Source organism: Rhinolophus hipposideros (assembly GCF_964194185.1).
Source record: "Rhinolophus hipposideros genome assembly, chromosome: X".
In the NCBI taxonomy this organism is placed as follows: Eukaryota; Metazoa; Chordata; class Mammalia; order Chiroptera; family Rhinolophidae; genus Rhinolophus; species Rhinolophus hipposideros.
The window spans coordinates 16828388-16847025 of NC_138046.1; positions in this window are offsets into that span (position 1 = coordinate 16828388).

Genomic DNA, 18638 nt, shown 5'->3' on the forward strand with positions numbered 1-18638 from the left:
CAGCTACTGCCCTAGCTGTCCCTTCTTTTTTACAGAAGACCTTCCTGAAAGAGTTGTTGATGCTTATTGTCTCTACTGCCTCACTTCTTCCATGTTCCTCAACCCACTATCCTATAAGTTATGCCTTCACTAGTGCACTGACTCTACTGTCATTCAGGTAACTAATGCATTTCTTATGGCACACAGTACTAGTTAGGATGTAGTTTCTATTGCTGTAACAGAAATCTGAGAGAAGAGTGGATTAAACAAGATGGAAGTCGATTTCTTCCTCATGGCACTTTCTAGACATGGGTAGCCCAGGGCCTATATAGTGACACTGTTCAGTGAATTATTCCAGAAACCAGTTTCCTTCTACCTTGATACGCTGCCATTCCTAGGATATTACCTTATCTGTATGGTCAAAGATGGTTCACCATGTCCAGCCAGTGGGAAGGGGTAAAAGGGAAGGATATGGAATGTCTTTTCTATTAAAGGCAACCAAGATACTGCACACATCACTTCTATTCACATTGCAATGGCCAGAATTTAGTCTAATGGCCAAACCTGAGTCTGCAGTGGAGGCTTGAAATATAGTCTTCATTCTGGGTGGCCATGTGCCTGGCTTAATATTCTGTTATTATGGAAGTAGGAGTGAAGAAATATTGCATAACAACTAGCAGTCACTGCTATGCTAATCATATCATCTTAAAAATCGTGCTAGCACATATGAGGTCAGGGACTGTTTTCTAGAAGTGCCCTTCTAGTCTTCTTACCTCCATATCCACTGTACCAGGTATCAGAACTGACTGATACTCCCAAACTTCCACTGTAAATGTTGGGTTCTTTCTTAGGCTTACATAGGGATATGGCAACACAGGGTAAGTAGCGGAGAATAGGAAGAGAATTCATGAGAACAGGGTTCTTGCCCAGCTTGCTCATTGTTATATCTCTGGAACCTGGTAAAATGTCTAACACATAGCAAGTGCTCAATAAATATTTGCCAGATGAATAGATGTGTATACATGCATTTAGTTAAGGGAAGATAGCAACAGGCTTTATCATCTTGGAAACCTTGAGAAGATCCAGGAAGAAGCGTGAGTTTGAGGCAGTAGAAATGACAGTGGTTTGATGAATCTGATGATGTCACTCCCCTCCCTAAGATCTGTTAGATTTCCCCACTACTCTGCCACAGAATTCAATCTTATCTTAGCCTACTCTGTGAAACATAGCTTTTGCCTCGATGACAGGCTAGATAAATGGATGGGTGGGTGGATAGGTGGGTGCAGGACTGAAGTGGTGTCATGCCTGTATGTTTTACTGGTGAGTGGTCCCTTCTGGAAGAAACTTCCTTGTATTACATAATGTCTGCCCAGTTTTCCTGAATGACTTCTATGTCAGCAGTTGCCAAACCTGACTACGCATGAAAAGAACTAGAGATCCTTCTTTAAATTATAGATTCTTAGGCTCTTACCAGGAAAATCTATTGTTTGGGAATCCCTGCTTTAATAGTCATGGGAGGCCTACAGGTAGTCATGATATCGGGTGATTCATGTAAAGGAGTAACACTAATTGATGTAAATTGGGCAGGTCACATATGAAGTCCAAATTGATAGCCGCACATGGATAGAGGTAGGAGTCTGGATGGGCTTGTCCTTTAGAGAACTTCATAGGTTTTCAGGCAGTTAATTCTTCAGTGCAAAAATGGCCTCGGGGTGGCCAGATGGCTCAGTTGGTTAGAGTGTGAGCTCTGAACAACAGGGTTGCTGGTTCAATTCCCACATGAGGCCGTTAGCTGTGCCCTCCACAACTAAATTGAAGACAACGAGCTGCCACTGAGCTTCTGGTGGGGTGGCCAGATGGCTCAGATGGTTAGAGTGTGAACTCTCAACAACAAGGTTGCTGGTTCGATTCCCGCATGGGATGGTGGGCTGTGCCACCTGCAACTAAAGGTTGAAAACGGCAACTGGACTTGGAACTGAGCTGCGCCCTCCACAGCTAGACTGAAGGACAACGACTTGGAGCTGATGGGCCCTGGAGAAACACACTGTTCCCCAGTATTTCCCACAATTAAAAAAATGGCCTTAACCAACTCCCCGTAATCTGGAGTTTGATACCAGGGCAACCCCAAAACCTCTATATGTCCTTCATATGGAAAGATGGGAATTGGGGATTAAAGGAGCCTGGGACTTCAGATACCTTGTCTGAGTTATTCACATTCTGGCTGGCCTGGCATTTGGTAGATGGGGCTGTCTTGACTTGCTCTTGCGAGTCCAGGTCAATTCCTTGAGTAAAATCCTATTGTAAGCAGATCATTTTGGCTAGCTACCAAAACACTCATTCCCAGACATTGTGTGCCCTCATGATAGAAGCTAGAAAAATTAAAGACTAATTCTTCCAGCCTTCCCTGCAGTTAGGGCAGCCATATAACACAATTCTAGCCAATAAATTATAAGCTTCAATCTGCTGGGGGCTCCTGGGGAAATTTTTGCTCTCTTGAGAGCAGACAATCTCTTTTCCCCTCTTAACTTCCTTGAACATGGATATGATGTCTCGAGCCATGGTGGCCATTTCGTGACTATGAGGCAAAAAGCATGAGGGTGAAAGCCAACACAATCAAAATGATGACTATAAAGATAGAGCCTGGGCTCTACGAGCAACACTGCTGAGCTATTGAACCCAACTCAGCAACTGCCTGCCGTTAGGCTTTTTGTTATATTTCAGAAAAACATATTATTGGCAGATTTTCTCCTTCTTACTCACAATGCATTTGTAACCAGTAATCATGACGTGGTTCTCTGTGCCCTCAGGATAAGGTTCACACTCCTTAACATGACAAATAAGGCCCCACATGATCTAGCCCCTGTCTATGCCCCACGCCCTGTCTCTCCTACATTTGCTGTCACATTATAGGATGTGCTAATGCAGAGCTACTTCTGTTGTCCTAAGTACGCCACACTGTCTAATGCCTCCTAGTTTATCTCTGCTAGCAGGCTACAGGCAAGAACTGTTTTCCTCATCTGTAGATCCCTAAAATGTAGCACAGTGACATATATTATAATAAAAAACTGCACCAAAATGCTATGACCTGACTCTCTTTTGATAACAAAATAATTACTTAATGGCACCTGTCCATTTTATGTATCATTTATTTAATATTTCAGCATCTCTCCATGAATGCAAAAGAGTGTGCCAGGATGATGTACTGACATCAAAAGGTCTCTGTGGCATAATGTTGAGTTAATAAAATGAATCTGAGAAGAATGCACCTAGTCTGATCCATCAGTGTAAAAAACAAAACCCAATGAAACTCTGTTTATCCTTGTGTGTGTGTGTGTGAGTGTGTGTGTGTGTGTTTGGGTGGGAGGCGATACTGATATAAAATGAGGCTGGAGAAGGACATTGGTGTCAGACCACAAATAGCTCATGAGTTTGGTCCTTATCCTGCGAGGAAGAACTATGGTAGGCTCTAAGCAAGGTGAAAATATTATTAGATTTGAGTATGGAAAATGTCACTGTGGCGGCTGCAAGGAGAAGAAATTAGATGGGGGCCAGCGTGGAAGCAGGGAGACCAGTTGGAAGGTCATTGCACTGGGCCAGGTAACAGATTACTGGGACTTGGATCACAGTGGTAATATTGGAGATGGGGGGAAATCACATTGCCTCAAGAGAAGCATTATGAGGTAGAATCAACAGAACTTGGTATGGATTGGATACAGTGACAACGGTGTCGGGGAGGGACAAAGCGTGTGGAGTGAAAGATGACTCCTGGGATCCTGGCTTGACTAACTCAATAGATAGCTGGGTCATTTCTTGAGAGTGAGATCACAGAAAAAGGATTAGGTTTGGAGGGGAAATCATGGGTTGGGTTTCGGACCTGCTGATTTGGAGGTGTTTCAGAGGCCTCTCTCTCCTCCCTTATTCAAAAACTACATCATCAATGAGGTCTTCTCTCTCCACCCTACCTAAAGATTCAATACTCTGCCAGCATTTCATATCCTCTTTTCAGCTGTATTTTTTACCTTAGCTCCTCTTACTATCTAGTTGCCATTTTTTTTCTTGCTCACTGTGTTCCCCCCACCAGAATGGAAGCTCCATGAAAGGGGGTTTTTGTCTATTTTACATATTGTCATAATCCTCAGCATCTTAAATTGTGCTTGGTATATGGTAGGTGCTCAATAAATATTTGCCAAATGAATGCATGGCTAAATTCAAGTAAGAAGTGGGTAATTGGAAATACTGGTCTAGAATGTTCAGAGAAGTCTGGGCTACGTAAAGATGTTTGTCAGCCATCCGAGGAAAAGGGGCAACTATACGAGTAGCTGTGGGTGTCGACGAGATCCCATAGGGAGAGAGAATAAAGTGAGCATAGGGAGCAAAATCGTATGTGCATCAGGATTACTGTGAGGGATTAAATGAAATAATGAAAGTCAAGGATTCAACATGGTGCCTGGCATCCGCTTGGTGGTTAAGGCAAGTTAGCTTAATGGTGTTGTTATTATAGACCCATGGGACTTGAAGAAGAGCAGACACACTGGGTGGCAGGATGTGGCCTCTAACACTCTCACCAGTGAGTTCCCTTTGTTAGACAGGAATCAAGCCAGCTACTTGCTCTGCTGTCTGACCGCATGCAAGTTACCTAAGCTTCATGAGCCTCAGATTCCTCATCCGTAGATCAGTGTTGACACTTCCTCACAGGACTGAGAGAATGTCCTTGGTGATTCACAATCCTCAGCACCTTGCGCGGTGTTACTGGCACACAGTAAGGGCTCAACAAGTCATTCATTGGTAGAAAGTGCACTGGGCTTGGCGTCAGAAAATGCTTACAAGCTTTTGGGTTTGGCTCAAACCACGTATCTCTGAAGATCATCATATCTAAGTCACAGGATTGTTTGCGGCATCCACTGAGATTGTGTACTTTTTAAAAAAATTTTATTGGGGAAGGGGAACAGGACTTTATTGGGGAACATTGTGTACTTCCAGGACTTTTTCCAAGTTGAGTTGTTGTCCTTTCGATCTTAGTTGTGGAGGGCGCAGCTCAGCTCCAGGTCCAATTGTCAGTTGCTAGTTGCAGGGGCGCAGCCCACCATCCCTTGCGGGAGTCGAGGAGTTGAATTGGCAACGTTGTGGTTGAGAACCCAGTGGCCCATGTGGGAATCGAACCGGCAGCCTTCAGAGTTAGGAGCATGGAGCTCTAACCGCCTGAGCCACCAGGCCAGCCCGAGATTGTGTACTTTTTAAAAGATTATTTATTGATATCTTGCATCGTTCCAAAACAGAGTTGTGATGGGTGGCCGGTTGGCTCAGGTGATTAGAGCGCAGTGCTCATAATACAAAGGTCGTTGGTTCAATTCCCACATGGGCCAGTGAGCTTCACCCTCCACAACAAGATTGAAAACAACGACTTGACTTGGAGCTGATGGGTCCTGAAAAAACACACTGTTCCCTAATATTCCCCAATTAAAAAAAAACAAAACAAAACAAAAAACAATTGTGGTGACTCACAGAGCTATTTCAACTTCAAAAGGAGAAAAAAAACTAGATGAGAAAGTGAGGCAGAAATAAAACAAGGGTGGGGAAGTAATTCCAGGGAATTTCAAGCCTAATAAAAAATGTGCCCAGCCATGACACATGACAATGGCTGTGTCTTTCCTGTTTGCCTCCTCTGACCTAATATAGGCCTCCTGAGAGACTCAGGTGGGGTCGAAATAACACCAGCATCAGCCCCACTCCCTCTTCACCAAGATTCCCTAGGATTCTTAGCAGAAGGGTGGGGTGGTCTCTCTATGTTTACCCTCTCCCCAGTGCCTGTTCCCAGCACATCACAAGGCTAATTTCGTTTCCCATCTCTTCAGAATATCTGGAGTGTTCCTTTAGTGTGTTCATGAGCATGATTGGGTTGTGACGATCTCACATCCCTAGTATTCCACTAGTTTCATACTAGCTTAATCCCAAGTATTCTGCTAGTGGCTTGGAAAAAAAAGCCTCTTTCGAACATACAGCAATCCCAGCTCAAGCCTCGAGGAGTTACCCCAATTCCGGGGACTGTTTGGTCAATATAGGCATTGTATGGGTCTTACGCAATTAGGGTTATGCCACCTGAATTTTGGACCACCCAGAATTGCCTCAGTATCTTCAGGGCAGTGATTCAAGAAGGACGGCTCAAACTTTATTGAGCACCTACTATGTGCTAATCACTAAACTGAAGAGGGGCAATACAAAGATTAACAATAGTCCCTGACCTCTAGTAGCTCACAATTTAGGGTGGGGATTACAGGGCCACATTACTGAGTGTTCACTATGTGTCAGGTACTCTGCTTTACGTGTACTATCTCATATTCTAAAAATAACACTAGTAAGTAGACATTAGTATTATTTCTAGTATAAAGATGATGAAACTGACGGCTCAAAGGGTTAGCAGATTTACCCAAAGTCACACAGGTGGTAAGTGTTTCTAAGTCTGATCTCCTAACTCTAAGCTTGTGTTTTTAACCACTTGGCTACACGAGGAAGGTTGTGTCAAGTTCTTAACAGAGGTAGTAAGTGTCCTGGGCATAAAGGCGAAGGAGAGGTCAATTCTGTCTGGAGGCATGGAAGAGAAGATGGTAGATATGCCCCAGGGAACAAGTTTATTGGAGGAGAGATTTGACCTTAACCAGTTGGCTAGACTATGCCAAAGGCAGATGCGGGGAAGAGCACTCTGGGTGATGGGACGATACTGGGAAAGGCACAGAGGCAGGGAAAGACAGGGCATGTTTAGTGAAGTGGGTAGAGAGTAGGATAGGGCTAGAGGAGGGGGCCAAATCACAGCAGTGAAGTTTGAAAGGGAGACAGGGACCAGATGTGGGGAAGAGATGTCAGCAGGGCCTGGAATCCCTAAGTTAAGATGAACTCTAACCAGCCTCAAAGAGGACACTCGTTCGGCTCACTGCCTGGCACTGACTATGCCCCTCCTGGCATCTGGACATGTCCAGACTGCCATGGCGTAGTTGCTTCTTGGGGGCCACCGATTTGAAGGTGTTTGCCCTGAGCAAACTCCTTGAACTTCTTCAGGAATCAGCTCATGCCTCCAGTGGGAAGTAGAGGTGCTCACATCCTGACAGCTTCCCTTTGGGGTACCCCCTGACCATAAGCAACTCTAACTGCCCCGCACATGCCTGATTCCACCACTTGACTGGTTCCTCCAGAGTAGGGCATGGGGTGTGTTCGTCTCTGTGTCCCTGGAGCCCAGCACGCTGCAGGGCTCCATATTCTGTCACAGAAAGAAGGAAGGGGGTGGGAGATTCTCACTCATCTTGATAACCTCTTCATCATGTCTCAAAACATTTACTACCACAAAAGGGGAACACAGCAATCCTCCTGCCCCCGCACCCTCTGTGTTTTGTGGTTAACAACATCCACAACAATAAATCCACTCCAACTCGATAAGCAGTTCCAGGCTTCTATTGTGCCGGAGAGATGAGACCTGGGGAGGACACAGCATTCATCCCAGTAGGCTCTGGGCGGGGGGAGGGGTGTGTGTCAGATGCCCAGGCTGTGTGAAACATTGGGACTCTGCATGGTCACTCTCCTGCCTCCACGGCATAGCTGGCTCATGATGGGCATCTTGGCCTTGCCATCTGTATTCTCGCTCTCCACCAGGCAGTCAAGTGCTTCCCGTTGCACAGTGGCTATTTGAGTGTCAGTGGGCAGACAGGGGCATAGTTTCCTCCCACACTTGTTCCAGCAACACAAAGAGAATCAATTGGTGATGACTCATTCCCTATCTTCCTTGACCCTTGAAGCCTGGCTTCGACTGCTTAGAAACAAGGCCCAGGAAAATGTGCCTGGAGTTAGAAAAGGTGCTATTCCTCTTCTATTCTCCATCCTAAGGGGTGGGACACCAAGGGCCTGGGTACCAAGTAGGACACAAGGCAAATAGGGGCAACCCAAGTACCCTCTGGATATCAGCAGGCCGTTTGCTCCTTGACTCTTCCCAGTAAGTTTGCCAGCTTTAAAGTATTCTCCCTACTTCAGAAGTGAGGAAATAGAGGTTCAGAGAGTAAAAGGCCATCTGTTAGTAAGGAGGGAGTTAGGATCTGAAGTCAAGTTATCATGCTCCAGAACTGTGCTCCCCAGGGTACGACAAGGACACTGAGACTTAGCACCCCATTGGCGACCCATTCTAAGCAAAGACAATGGTCTCCAGAAGATAATGAACTTAGTGATTGCCTACCCTCCCCTACTAACCTACTTATCAAGATTCTATCCTCAAACAATCAAAGAAACAGGGTTCAAAACAGCCCTTCTACTAACTATAAAAACACTAGAGCCTGGTAACAGTTTCAACACAGGATACTAAAAGAGAATGCAACATCCCTATGCATACTTAAATTTTCAAACTCAAATCAGTAAATCATGAACTATCAGCTATATTCTAACACTTTTATGGAAATAAAGGTTATCATTAATGGGTTTTTCAGTTCAGTAATACTGTAACTTACTGGGACTTGCACCTACTTAGTCATATCAAACAGGTAGTTCAGTACCATGCTAAAATAGTAATTATGCCAAAGCGTGTTGATTTAAAAGTGTCCTGTGGTCAATATTTTTCATTTCTCTTGACCACCCATGTCCACTGTCAACATCTTGGGTTATACACTTACAGACATTTTTTAAAAACATGAACACATGCTTGCAAAAATGCCATTATACCATTCATAATATTTTGTAACCTGCCTTCTAAAAACAGGGTCACAATACAGGTATTATTTCATTTATTACTTACAACAACCCTGTGTCGTGGGTACAAGTATTCCCTTGTTAAGTAAAGGAAATAAAAGCCTAGAGAGGTCATGCAACTACCACCTGGTAGTGCTGGGATCTGAATTCAGATCAGGCTGTTCCTAAAAGCCATGCTTTCCCTACCACATTTTCTCATTCATTAAAAAGTGTTATTAGCATACATCATGACACTGAAATAATTAAACCATTGTGGCACTGGTGCCAGAATCAACAGACAGACTTCTGTCACTCGTGTGTACTTTATGGATGGGTATTGGGCACCTAACTTGATGTTAGGCCCTATTCCAAACACTGGAGATACAGAGTAAACAAGGCCCTTCTCTTGTAGAGCCTTTAACCTGGAAGGGAAGGCATGTAATAAACACACAAGGAGACATCCTATGTAATAATCAGGAAGTGATAAGTGCTCTAAATCAATATGAATTTAAGGGGACACAGAATAACAAAGGGGCTATTTTGTTTCTTCAAAGAAAAAAGACCTCTTTGCGGAAGTAATATCAGAGCAGTGACCTGAATGAAGTAAGGGAGCTAGATATCGGGGAGAAGACTATTCCAGGAAGATGGAACAGCCAATGAGAAGACCCTGAGGCAGGAACATGGTTGGCACGTTTGAGGAACAGCGAAGAGACCAGTGTTTGTGGAATGCAGCTTGTAAGGAGAAGAGCAGTGAGAGAGAGAGAGAGAGAGAGAGAGGGAGAGAGAGAGAGAGAGAGAGAGAGAGAGAGAGAGAGAGAGAGAGAGATGATGGTGAAAATGAAGGCAGGGAATTAGGTCATGCAGGGCCCTGAAGGCTATGGTCAGCCTTTTGATTTTATTCCAAGTCTAAGCCAGTATAGGGTTTAGAGCAGAGGAGTGATGTGACCCGAATTGCCCTATGAGAAGTGCACTCTAGCTGCAGACTGGAGAGGGTAAGAGTGAAAACAGGGAGGCAAGTGATGGGGGTACAGTGTGGGGGCAACGTGCTAACCACTTAAGGAAAACAGGAGCCTAGGTTTAACAAATGAGTGTAAGACTGGGTTATGGAGACAACCAACACTCTGCTGCTGCCACTTCAGAGGTCACAGTGGAGAAGATGGGCCAGACCATTCCATGTGAGCCAGCTGTGGCAGCCTCCCGTAGATGAGCTCTGGAAACTTGAGGAGAGAATGCTTCCTTTTGCCTGGGATCTGAGACGAGGGAAGGCTGCACGAAGGTTTTGGGCAGAATCCTGAAGGCCCAACAGGAGTTGGGAGGGCAAGAAGAGAGGAGGTGGAATGTGAGAAGACAGTCCAGGCAGAGGGACCACAGAGGGACGCTCTCGCAGGCTGCTTTCAAGAAATGCTCTTTCATCAGTGTATGCCAGCTCTGCCCAGAGTTGTTGAGAAGCAAGCGGATTAAGGCAGCAAATATAACTGGCTTTGTTTTCAATTCCTGCCCAGGAACTTTAAAGATATTAGAACATTTTAAATCACAAACAGGAAGCGTTGGCAAACGTTTCCTGTAAAGGGCTAGATGACAAATAGTTTAGGCTTTGTGGGCCACATGGTCTCTTTTGTAACTACTCAACTCTGTCCTCATGGTGGGAAAGCAGTCGTGGGAAATACGTAATGAATGGGCGTGGCTGCGTGCCAATGAAACTTCAATCACAGAACCAGGCAGCAGGCTAGATTTGGCTCACAGGCTGTAGTTTGGCAAGCCCTGAGCCAGTGCCTTAGCAGCAAAGGCTGTGCCCAGTGCCCCCAACCCTTATCCCACAGATACCTGTTAAAGAGCCCTGACCTACATACATTCACCCTGGGTGGCAGACCGTTATCAATCAGTAATCTAGAGATTACTGATGCCACTAAATCAGTTTTTAAGTAAAAGATGAAAATGTGGGGATTGTATGCCAAAGAGGATGTTAATGCTTGCACTAGGAGACCAGACTGAGGAGCTGGTCCTAAGAACAATGTCTGAAATAAAGTAACAATTTTTGTCAGATAGATAAATCAAAAGATAAAGGCGTACTTCTACTTTTATGTTTAATCTGGAATCCACATAGAGCACTGACAATGTCTTTCTGTCTCTCTGTCCCTGTTTAAAAGTTTCAGTGTAATTTCAAATGAATTTCTTACACTGCACTATTGAAATAAGATCACTCCAATAACAATGGTTTATCTATGTATCTATGTATCTATGTATCTATGTATCTATGTATCTATGTATCTATGTATCTATCTATCTATCTATCTATCTATCTATCTATCTATCTATCTATCTTCTGTCCATCACCTATCTGCCAGTGTCTATCTATATCTATCCCTCTAGAACAGAGGTGTCCAAACTTTTTTCATCGTTTTTCACCAAGGGCCATATGTGGTAAACTACACAAACAGCCGGGCCACTCACTCGAGGTGAAGTACGTATTCCCTCACCTGGTTTATTTAAATAAACTAAATATATTTTTGGAATTTGCTGCGGGCCAATTAAAAATGGATTGCGGGCCGCAGTTGGCCCGCGGGCCGCAGTTTGGACACCCCTGATCTAGTCATTCATTTTCCAACTACTATTAAGGAACACAAAAGAAATATTTATAATGTAATGTCAATGATTTCAGGGCACTAAAGTCTGCAATTCTCAACGTGATTACAACAAAACCCAATTTGTACTACAAAAAGGGGGCTCTGTAAAAGTCAGATCCTGCTCTTGAAATGGGCCGTTAGCTTCCATACTGGGCCATGTATTGATTAGTTGCCACAGTTTATCTGTCACTTTCCTTTTAATTTCATCCTAGAGCATCCCCCGTGGCTAAACGTCTTCAATGGCATCACTTGGTCAGACGTGCTGTCAGTTCCAACGTTTGCAGGGACTTGATGCCCAGAACAACCGATCTGCCTTTTCTCACATCAGTCATGATGACCAATGGCTTAGCTTGGAAACATTTTCTCCACTCTTTCCACAATGCCTCTCTGAGAAAAGGAAGGCTATGTTTTAAGGAAATCTGAAAGAATTCATTTGGGGCGCGACTAGAATTTTCAAAAAGGACAAATCTCCAAGCTGACATCACCATTTTTGTCACACTCACTTATAGTGCTTACTCTGTGCCAGGCACTGCTCTAATGCATCTTTGTATCTTTTAATTCATTAACGCCTCACAACAACTCCTAAGGTATCATTGTCATTTTGCCGAGGCATGAAGAGGTTATGTGATTTGCCGGCTCTTGCAGCTAGAAAGTGGCCCATCCATGACTGAACCCAAGCAGTCAGGCGTGAGTCCGTGCACTTTGCTGCTAAAGCTAACACGATGTTACCTCCCTTTTGGTTGAGTTTTAGAAAGGATACATTTCAGTTTGGAATTATTAGCCAAATTTCAATTAAAAGTAGCATTATTGAGTTCCTTGTTATGTCTTGAAGTTTGTCATGTAGTTAAACTTAGTTTGTTAGGCAAAACGCAGCCCTCCATTTTTCTTGGAGGGAGCAGTATAGCATCTCCATAAAATAAGCCTGTTCCAAGACATCTGAAAGTTCCACTAGTTTTCTAGGTTATATTTCTCATAAAATACTACTAAACATTTTCTTTCAACTGACGCAGACAACATATAGATGGGGAGATTGAAGCCCAGAGTCATTAAAGAACTTGAGCATAATCAGAAGTCAGTAAGTAACAAGGCCACACTTCCTTCTACCTGTCTCCTTCCTTGGGCACAGGTTGATTTAGAATGGGCCAGACGTGCCCTGTTAACGTTATTGAACTTGATTGGTTTTACGACATTTGTGAAAATTACATTGCTAGTATCTCTGGAAAGGATTATAGTTTTAAAGGTGCAAAATTATTCCAAATCACTTCTTTGGAATCCAATTATTATTTATGCTTCGGTGCATAAAGGGGACCATGCAGGTTGGAATTTGGTCATCTGTGAGATCACATTTGGTGTTTTTCAGTCACCATGAAAAGCCATGTAGCCTGCATGCTTTCGCTTTTTTTTCTCTTTTTAAAATTTTACTTACTTTCAATTTTTAAAAATCAAGATAATTGACATATAACATTATATTAGTTTCAGGTGTACAACATAATGAATTGATATTTGAATATATTGTGATCACCACAATAAGTCTAGATAACATCCATCACCACACAGTTACAAATTGTTTTTCTTGTGATGGGAGTTTTTAAGATCTACTCTCTTAGCAACTTTCAAATATGTAATACAGTATTGTTAACTATAGTCACCATGCTGTACAACACATCCTCATGACTTAATTTATTTTATAACTGGAAGTTTGTCCATTTTGACCCAATTTACCCATTGTGCCCACCCTCCAGCCCCTGCCTCTGGCTACCACTAATCCACCAATCTGTTCTCTGTAGCTATGAGGGGTTTTGTTTGTTTGTTTGTTTGTTTTTAGATTCCTCATGTAAGTGAGATCAAATGGTATTTGTCTTTCTCTCTGACTTGTTGCATAATACTCTCAAGGTCCGTACATGGCAAAATTTCCATTTTTTATGGCTGATGATATTCCATTATGTGTGTGTGTGTGTGTGTGTGTATCAGATCTTCTTTATCCATTCCTTTATTGATGGACACCTAGGTCGCATCCATATCTTAGCTATTGTAAACAATGATGCAATGAACATGGGAGTGCATATATCTTTTCAAATTAGTGTTGTTATTTCCTTTGGATAAATACCCAGAAGTGAAATTTCTGAATCATATGGTAGTTCCGTTTTTACTTTTTTGACGAACCTCATACTATTTTCCATAGTGGCTGTAACAATTTACATTTCCCACGAGCAGTGCACGAGCGTTCCCTTTTCTTTACATGCTCACCAACGTTTATTATTTCTTGTGTTTTTGATTATAGCCATTCTAACAGGTGTCAGGTGATATCTCATTGTGGTTTTGATTTGCATCTCCCTGGTGATCAGTGATGTTGAGCACCTTTTTATGTACCTGTTGACCATGTGTGTGTCTTTGGAAAAAATGTCTATTCAGATCTCCTGCAAATTTAAAAACATTGGATTGTTTCATTTTTTGCTATTGAGTTGTATGAGTTCTTTATATATTTTACAGAGCACACAGGGGTTCTGATCACCCTCACCCCCTGCAAGCTCGTAGGGCAGAGGTTCCATATTGGAAGAGGTAAATTGAGGGGACCAGAGGATCTCATCCCCATTCAATGCTCAAAGCTATGGCTCGGAGGGAGAGTCAGTCCAAAGGAACAGGAAGCCTGGAAGTGCTCCTTAAAGGAACAGATGTTATGAAACAGTATATGAAATTCACACCTAAGGGTGTTCTAGAAAACAGTGGAGATGGTGATAATGAGCAAGTAAAAGGAGGCTGGTAACTAGCTAAAGAGCAACAAGCTAAAACATAGGCCATACTGTTTACTAGAGATGACCCAGCTAACAAGAGCCCTCCTGGACTTAAAACAAACTTCAAAGACTTGACATCATGAAGCTAACTTTGCCTGAATTTAAATTGAATCAGACTATGGTGCAATTTATGCCCCCAAGAATTGTTGAAAACAATAGAGAATCCAGCTGGAAATTAGCATAGCCTAACAGAAGGTGACAGACAGCTTAACAGAGATAGCAGGGAAAGAGACAGAGATCCATGCTAAAACCATTGTTATCCCAGGGAGACTGTGTTCCTTCCCAAAGTTGTACCATCTTAGAAGCAATATCAGAGGCTTTGGTTGTATGGTATGTGAATAATATCTCAATAAAGTTACTATTTAAAAGTAAGGGGTGGTGGTGGGAGGGAGATGAGGGTAAGGGGGATCAAATACATGGTGATAGAAGGAGAACTGACTCTGGGTGGTGAACACACAATGGGATTTATAGATGATGTAATACAGAATTGTACACCTGAAATCTATGTAATTTCACTAAGAATTGTCACCCCAATAAATTAAAAAAGGTGACACAAATAAGAGCAAAGTCAATGCACTTATTTTCCTCCCTTCAAAAGTCATTTTAGAAGAACATGGACCTACAATTCTGTGTTTGTATTTATTCTTTTTTCATTTACCACAGAAGCCACAATGAATGTCAAAAATAAAAGTAGAATTTGTAACAATTTTGCCAATTTAATCTCCCTGTCAGTGTATTTTGTGGCATGGTTACTTTGAAACTTTCAGCAATGGAATAGCAGGAATATCAAATAGGGAAACAGAGCAGGTTGGGAGGGTCTGATTAGGTTTATTTTCCACTCTGTGCTCGGTAGAGTTCTTGATGCTTAGTTCCAAGTCTGCTTTGATGTCTCTTCTATGTCTATTTAAGATGACTGTATTAGACACCCCAAAATTTAGATCAGAAAAAGAGAGCAAGCATCATTGTTTTTGCAAAATCTCTTTCTTTGGAAGTCATCGTTACAACTGGATGACACAGTGAGATCTCAAATTTGATGTGTCCAAAATTGAGCTCATCACCCATCTCCACCACCCCAATTCCTCCTATATCTCCAATCTTGTCAGGACACAAAACCAGAAAACTGACAATAATCATAGATAATTCCTTCTTTCTCAGCCACACATCCAACCAGTCATTCATCAGTCTATTTCCCGAATAATTCCACAACTTTTACTTCTCTTACTGACCTAGCTCAGGCCCTTAGAACTCTTCCTTGCACCTTCACAGCCCAGGACCTTCTAGCTTATACCCCTGCCTTTAGACTTATCCCCATCTGATGTGTTTTTACACTAGATCAAGCCCAAGTTTCCCAGTTCCTTAGCATGGCACATAAGGTCCTGCATTATCTGACCCGTTTATCATCCAAACTTCATCCCTCAACACCCCATGCTCAGGTCCATCTCTGTACTCTTGACCATGTTGTTCCCTCTGTCTGGACTGACCTTGCCCATATTTCTCAATGAGCTAAACCCTATTCATCCCTTCAGAATCAGCTCAGGGGTTAGCTTCTCTGGGCAGTTTTCCCTGACCTCTACACAGCATTAATGGTCCTTTGTCTATTTTCCCAAACTACTCATGCATGACCCCATCTCTACATTTTACTAAAAGTCTTCATTTACAGGAGGTTTTCTGCATCAGACTGTGAGCTCCTTAAGGACATGGACTGTGTCTTATTTTTTCCTTACATCTTCACTTGCTAGCACAAGGCTTTACCTAGAGGGGATGCTTAATTTATGTACTGCAAGAGCAACCCCCAAGATGTTCGTCAATGTCTATTTAATTTAAATTTCCTGACTCTTTTGTTTTGCTTTTTGGTTTCTTTTTAAATTCTTTTTATTTTTCAATTACAGTTGACATCTAATATTACTTTATATTAGTTTCAGGTGTACAGCATAGTGGTTAGACATTTATGTAATTTATGAAGTGATCTGCCTGACTAGTACCCACCTGGCACTGTACACAGTTATGACCATATTATTGACTATATTCCCTATGCCGTAGTTTATTTACCCACAATTATTTTGTAACTACTAATGTGTATTTCTTAATCCCGTCACCTTTTTCACCTTGTCCTCCAACCCCACTTCTGTCTGGCAAACATCAGTTTGTTCTCTGTACCTATGAATCTGTTTTTGTTTTGTTTGATTTGTTCTTTAGACTCCAGATATAAATGAGATTATATAGTATTTGTCTTTCTCTATCTGACTGATTTCACTTAGCATAATATCCTCCAGGTCCATCCATGTCGTACATGATAAGAGTTCATTCTTTTTATGGCCAAGTAATATTCCATTGTATATATGTACCACATCTTCTTTTCCAATCATTTATTGATGGGCACTTAGGTTGCTTGGCTATTGTGACTAGCACTGCAGTGAACATAGGGGTGCATATACTGACACTTACATTCGCAAACTCATCCTAGAAGAAGTGCTACATACCTCATTGCTGAATATCACTATGGTCACCTTCGAAGTACTCCCCTTGGGAAACTATGCACCAATACCAGTGCCTAGTCCACCCTTCAAAGTAATTTTGGACTCTTTTTCTGGAATGGCCATCAGAGCTGTTGTCGTATTACCCTTGATGTCCTGAATGTCATCAAAGTGTCTTCCTTTCAATATTTCCTTCTCTTCTGGTAAAGAACGAAGTCATTGGGCACCAAGTTAGGTGAGTAGGGAGGGTGTTCCGATACAGTTGTTTCCTGGCTAAAAACTCCCTCACAGACAATGCCCTGTGAGCCGGTGCATGGTCGTGATGCAAGAGTCATGAATTGGTGAAAAGTTCAGGTCGTTTTCATCTAACTTTTTCACGCAGCCTTTTCAGCACTTCCAAACAGTAAACTTGGTTTACTGTTTGTCCAGTTGGTACAAACTCATAATGAATAATCCCTCTGATATCAAAAAAGGTTGGCAACATCGTTTTGATTCTTGATTTGGATTGACAGAACTTTTTTGGTCGTGGAGAACTGGCTGACTTCCATTGTGCAATTTGATGCTTTGTTTCAGGGTCATATTGGTACGCCCATGTTTCATCACCAGTGACTACATGGCCCAAAATATGGTCTTGCCTCTCTAAAGGTATTGGCAAACCTCGACTCTTTGCTTTTGTTCATTGCTGAGCTCCTTTGGGATCATTTTTGCATACACCTTTCTCATCCCAAGATTTTCAGTTAAGATTTTCCTGTTTATAGATGTTTACTTGGTCTGCTATGCTTCTCACAGTCAGCTGATGATTTTGATGCACAATTCGACAAAATTTTGCAACGTTTTTGTCAGTTTTGCTCATTACTGGTGACTCTGACCTCTCTTCATCAGTGACGCATTCTCTCCCTTCAGAAAAACGTTTAATCCATTTGTACACTGCCATTTTCTTCATGGCATTATCCCCATAAATTTGGACTAACATGTCCCTGATTTCACTTCCACTAGTGCCAAGTTTAACATGAAATTTAATGTTTGTTCATTGCACTAATTCAAGCTCATTCTCGTGACGGTACAAAAAAACACGCAACAACAATAAGGAACACCACTTAGCAAGATATTGCCACACGTTGACATTAACACAGCTGTGAGACACTGATATACCAAGGTAATGAAACCTTACCGAGCTGTTTGTACAGTGCTGCCAATGTAAGCGCATGGTGGCAAGTCTGTGAACTTAACTGTCAGACCTCTTGTCTTCTCGGTTAGTGTTTCGGATTTCTTTGGATAAATACCCAGGAGTGGAACTCAGGAGTGGAACTGCTGAGTCATATGGAAATTCTGTTTTTAATTATTTTTTTAAAAAACTTTTATTTATTTTAAGTGTGTTTTTTCAGGACCCATCAACTCTAAGTCAAGTAGCTGTTTCAATCTAATTGTGGAGGATGCAGCTCACAGTGGCCCATGTGGGGATCGAACTGGCAACCTGGGTGTTCTGAACACCTCACTCCAATCAACTGAGCTAACTGGCCACCTCCCTATTTTTAACTTTTTTGAGGAATCTCCATACTGTTTCCTATAGTGGCTGCACCAATTTGCAATACCAACAGTGCACGAGGGTTCCCTTTTCTCCACATCCTTGCCAACACTTAATTTATTTTATTGATGATGGCCACTCTGACAGGTGTGAGGTGGTATCTTATGGGGTTTTAATTTGCATTTCTCTCATTATTGATGTTGAGCATCTTTTCATATGTGTATTGGCCATGTGTATGTCCTCTTTGGAGATTTGTCTATTCAGGTCCTCTGCCCATTTTTTAATTGCACTCTTCTTTTGGTGTTGAGTTGTATGAGTTCTTTATAATTTTTGGATATGAACCTCCTATCAGATGTATTGTTGGCAAATATCATCTCCCATTCAATAGGATGTCTTTTCGTTTTGTTGATGGTTTTCTTTCTTGTGCAAAAACTTTTTAGTTTGATGTAGTACCATTTGTTTATTATTTTGTTTGTTTTCTTGCCTGAGGAGATATATCAGAAAAAAAAATATTGCTAAGAGCAATGTCAGTGAGTTTACTGCTTAT